This window comes from Papaver somniferum, chromosome 11 (assembly GCF_003573695.1).
Source record: "Papaver somniferum cultivar HN1 chromosome 11, ASM357369v1, whole genome shotgun sequence".
In the NCBI taxonomy this organism is placed as follows: domain Eukaryota; kingdom Viridiplantae; phylum Streptophyta; class Magnoliopsida; order Ranunculales; family Papaveraceae; genus Papaver; species Papaver somniferum.
Genome location: NC_039368.1, coordinates 10045592 through 10051639, shown reverse-complemented (window position 1 = coordinate 10051639; position 6048 = coordinate 10045592).

Sequence of the window (6048 nt, the reverse complement as noted above, 5' to 3'; positions counted from 1 at the left end):
CGACTAAAAACAAGGATATAGTCTCCAATCACTCGTAGGGATGGATGAAATTGTATGAGGAAAACCACCAATTGTGGGATGCGTTGAAGCTATCAGTTAACCCAACAGAAGGGAGAAATTCATATTCATAATTTTTTGAGTGATGAAAAGTAATTTGAAAATGTGTGGTTCACTACTACACAACCTTTTGTTTTTTTGGAAGTTTGAATTGTAATCATTAAACCATATGCTATGGACGTGCCAGCATGATTTAGTTCAAACTTTACAATGCCGGGAATTGATCCTGGCTTAGAAAGTCTTTTTTCTTTTATGCCGGAAATGCACCATAACTACATAGAGATATCATTTTTAGTGTCGGCGTTGAAGTTAACTTCATAATAATGATGGAATTATACACAAATCACTTATTGATAGGATCCGGAGATGACCCTATATGTGATAACCGCAATCGCACGGTGTCTATAATGCAGACAACGACAAGTACGGGTCGTTCCCACAAGGAGCGGTGGAAAATATTGTAACCAATATCTCTAATGAACTAACCATAAATGATTTTTTGATATTTTTAGAATGCGAAATGTAAAAAAGAAATAATAAAATTATACTAAAAAAAATAAAATCAATATGAAAGACAGTAACCAAAGATATGAAAATCAGTAACCAGGGTTTTATGATTTCCACCACTACTTCTATTCAATTACTGAAATGAAACATAATTCCGAATATATGTCTATCATTCGTTCTATTGGCATCACCTATTATAAACATAGAGTCGCAAATATCGCTGGGACACCCTAAGCATAGCACATCAAAAGACTTAACCAAAGCATGCACCATCAAATTGCATTAGCGAGAAAATTATGCGAAACTAATTTTAATTCACAAATATTATCCATCTTTTCTAAGCATAACCCATCAAAGAATTTCACCCAAGCATAGATTATCAAATACTAAGAACAAACATATTTGTAAAACTAATTCATTATGCACATAGGTTTATAAAACCGGTGAGGCAACAACCCATCTTCATTAAATCGATAAACAATACTCGATAATCAATCTATTCAATTCATAATAGTCTATTGCTTTATTAATCAATTCAAAATAGTCATTACTCAAAGTGGTTTCTATCATAAACCCTAGTTACAAGCTTAGCCGAAGATGACTTTCTCAAAAGCCATGAATAAATTGAAAGATGATTTGCTAATCAAAATCGGAAATAGGAGAAATAAAACTTCAAACCCTGTAGGAACTGTCGCCTTTTGTCTCCTTATCCATCTCCGTTCCTCCTTCCAAGTTGCCGCTCACGTAGTCGGCTCTCCTCTCATCTTCTTTCTCTGTTCATCATATATGGGTGTTGCGAGAATTCCAAAATACGACCTAGCAAACAACAGCGTAGGCCCAGTCCAGTAACTGACTACGACAAGCCACACCCAACTTCATCTAACTAGCCATCACCAGTTCTGACCATCCAAATCTCGTCTCCACTGATCACATAGAAGACCACGACAAATCCAGCCACGTGCACCAACTACACTTCGACCGTACAACCTTAAACAAGACCACTCCAGCAAACATCTTCTCGATCTTTCAATCCCATTCAACTCCAGCATCACCAGTTCCGTTCTCCATCTCGTCTCACCACCAACTTCTATTTTCTGTCCGTTCAATCTTCGTCCACGCCATCGTTCACAAACTGCCAGTAACAACTTAACTGGCAACAACAACAACGGAAATAAACTCTTCATTTCTTGTTGCTTTCTCGTTAACATTTCTAGCCACAGACTTGACCCAAAACGCATGGAAACAACCAACGCACATTTCTTCTCAAAACCAGCATCTCAATTTCCTTTTCTCGCCATTTTGCCCTTCTGCGGAACTGGATTTCGCAGTCAAGACTCATCTTTCACTGGCCAAGAGATGACGGGGATAAAAGAGCTGCTTCGATTGACCACTTGTTCCACTTCCATCGATGTTCTCTTCTCTTCATCTGCATTTCTCTAAGTCTCAACTGCACAACTCAAATCAACACCTTCGATTCAAACTATCCAAGCACACAAACCGTAGCTATGCTGCTGCCATTTCTTTTTGTTTCTGGCTTTACTCCCTGACCAATTTGCAGTCCGTTAGACTATATACGAACCCCAGAAATCTCCCTTGTTGTTGTTGCACTTCCTTGAACGACCACCATTAAGATTGATTCCATCTCCATTCTTCTCAGCTTTGTTTGCTGAAATCTTGTATTCATCACTGGCGTTCACTAGCAAGCTGTAAGATCCCTCAGTTTTGTGTTCATGCACAGTCCCAAACTCATTTGAACTATTAACCCATGCCGAGATTGGGTAAAACCCATCACAGTATAATAACCTCATTGTTGCTTCAGTCCACAGCATCGTCCTCCACCGGTGTCAGCAGCTTGTATAAATCACCACTTCCACCAACAGTTCATCCATCATATCCATCTACTGTTTCATGCATGTTTTAGCCATTAAGAACAATTGGAACCTTGAACCCGCTGCTGCTTTTGAGGCAGCTTCTCGACTAGCCAAAATGAGACTTTCTTCTCTGCATAAAGAACATGAAATGTCGATGATGCTCTAACATATTACTAGGACATTCAGTAGTGGAGTAAGCCACGTCCTTCGTTTTCTTTTAACTCTTCTCCTGGCCCATTAGTGGAATCACACGCTCAAACAAAGAAAACTCTCTTTGTTTAACTTAGTCAATGCCTACGGTGGTGTGGCACTTGAGTTGGCTTCCCAACCAGCCAACAAACTTTAATCCGGCTATGACTCGTCTGGCATGGTAAATCAAAAATGCCAATTTAGCTTCTTGCTAAGCCTATTTTCCTCGGATGATTGAATCTTACTGTACTTTCTACAAAAGCACTAAAATGGTGTCATTAGTCAAATATCGAGTCCTAACTAATATAAATATGGGTATAAAATGTAGCATTTATGTGCTTATCACTTATATGTGAGGAAATGGAAGAGTACCGGCATTGCCTAGAAAAGGGTATCCATCCCAGAATTCTAAATTCCTTTGGTCCGGAAAAGAATTCATTATACTGGCATTCTCGTTACAATTTCGACCGTACCGGTTCTGAAAAAGAAAACATAAAAATTTCAATGTTTGACATTGATTAACCAATATAATATGTTCTAAGCCAAAAACAAATGAAATTAACATCTCCAGAGTTTAGCAAGACACACAGAATAACATAATCAAAGACCAGATTGTTTAACAAACCATATGTAAAGTTAAGATGTTCCAAACCGAAAACAAATGAAACAAAGACGTTCAAAGTTTAGCAAGACACACAAACAAACATAAACCGACAATAGATTGTTCAAAGACATAACTAATACTATAAAAGAAACATTAACAAACATCTTAGATCACTCGGTCCTTGGCTTCTTGTGAACCCTCTTCTTCGTTTCCTTCCACAAGTCATTTGCATCTGGATCTTCAATTTCGCTTATCTTTTCCTCGACTGTCTTCATTTCTGCCGGGATCAGCACCTCTCCTTTCTTGTTCTTGCATTTAAACCAGTTTCCCAATTTGCCTAGCCGCCAACGCTGTTGTCATATTTTTCCATTAGTATGTTAACTTTTATAAGTTTATAGATATACATTCAAATAATATGAAGTGAACTAGAATTACGTACCAACAACGTGAGGGTCTTTTGAAGTACGAGTACAATAAGGTTTTCAGGAGTTGTGGAGGGACGTTCTGCTTGTGGAGGCACTGTTTCGATGGCCGGGCGTACAATATAAAGATGGGAGTACTCGAATGACTTCTGAGGAAGCTTGGTTCCGACTCATAACCGTTTAATGTCAATTCCCAACCAATTAACCCTATACAGTACTAGTTGTTGTTCTTCTCTTTCATTCCAATGTACAGGTAGAGGAGTTGGTTTCTAAACTACCAGCGTATGCTGTTCATATGATAGGCATTGAGGAAAGTCATGAGAGAATTTGGCATCAGATTTACCCGTAAGTTTTTTCTGTTTGTACCCAAGTTGGCGCATCACACGGTGAGGGTTATGCATAACAAATCCTTTTGTATGAAACAATGGTCCGTTGTAAAATTCTATATTGTCATGCCGTGCAAAGTGAACTCCTCTTTCGTTCCTATATGGGTCAAACACAACATCTTCGACAGCGATAGAGTCCAAAGCCTCTCTCATGGAGAGTAACCGAGCTCTGTTATTGGGCTTCGGTTTATTGTCGAAAAAGTGTTTCTTAGCTACAGGACGCTGTGGTTCCAAACCATACGTTGACGACTTCAAATATTTGTACTCCTTGAACAATGTTGGGAAGTGTTCATAAGCCCACACCTACGCAAATGAAAGATCGTTCCAATGAAATGTATAAGAAAAGAACTAATTGGAAAAAAAAATAACTAGTTCACATTACCTGTAATACAGTGAAATTCCGATTGAATTGACAGGCAGTCACCTTAGAAGATCTACGCATCTCGGCCAAAAAATATGCCAAGAAAGCAGTGTCCCATGAATACTCATGAACCTTCTCCAAGGGATCCAAGTATTGTAAGTGGTTCATATGCACCCTGTTACCATTAGAGTCAGGGAATATTGCGATGCCCAAGAGGAACAACAGATAAGAATCAATAGTTTGCTGAATTTGTTAGGCATTTAATTCCTTTCCCATCGTATTCCCAAAAAAATCTCTGAGCTTGACGACTTTAATAGTCTTTTTCATGGTATTCTTTGACATGTACATATTTGCTTTTGTCATTGCCTCGTCCCAACCAAACAACGTTTTAGTCATCTCATAAATTTTGGACCATTATAGGGTCTTACCGTCATCTTCTTTCTTAACGGCTTTTTCAAGGATCTCTAGACCTAATATTCTTTGGACATCTTCAGGGATAATGGTCATCTCGCAAAAAGGAAAATGCATGGTATCAATTGAAGCAAAAAACCTCTCCAATAAGCAATTCGCCGTCACTTGATCAGTGGCCACATAGTTTTCTACCGCGGGATACAACCCAGATGCCCTTACTGCCGCTTGAACAGCCTCACACTCCCCTTCCAAATCCCATGTATCCATTTGTTGATAGCGACAAACACGGAAGGATTTCTTGTGGTCCTAATAAACTTGTTAAAAATCTTCAACCACATGGAATCCCGCGTGCTGTTATCTATAGTTGAAGGAAAAGTTTCGGCGTACCATGCTTGGGTGATTGTTAAATCTTCCTCGGAGTCGAATGATGTCATTTTTTGTATGTGGGATTAGGTACTATACTTAGTTATTTATAGATGATTATTCTAGGGTTTCTAAGTTAAGAGGCTCAAGGAGATATATAAGAACACACGAGTTTTGGGATTTTGGGTCCAAGTATTAGCTCTCCTTATATAGAGAAAAACCTCAACGACTAGTTTTTTTTTGAAATCACCCAAACTCCCGCATAGAAGTAAATGTGACATAGGATGCCGCACCCAGTACCGGTATAGTGTACCGTTAGATGTTCATGCCGGAACAAGTTAATTTATTCACTGGATAAATATGCAACAATTACCTGCGTGGTTGAACAACATGGTTTAGCGCCAGTACGGTGTACCGGCATTGGAATATATTATTGCGACCATGCCGGTATTTTGTGAATTTAAAAAAAAAACGGCTAGTTTTTTGAAAAATAAGACCGTTGGAGATTCATTTCTATATAATACCCCTTCATTCCTTTGGAAAAATCTACACAAAGAACCCACCAAATAACAAAAATCCTTCACTCAAGAAAGAAAGCACCAAAAAATAGATCAATCAAGCACGGTTAAAGCTTCACAAGCGATGGGAGATTCATCATCAAGCTCTATTTGCAAAGTAAGTAGATTGAACATTACTAGCAATATATGGACAGTTAAAATCTTCACTACTATGACGCATAACTAATATAATCTTCTCTTACAAAGTCATCATTGCAGATGTCAAATCTGCAAGTCACCTTCTCATCTAGCCATGGACTGTCCTTTTATCTATTCAAAGTGTAGAAGCTGTGATCGGACATGCCGGTTTTGGATTGCAA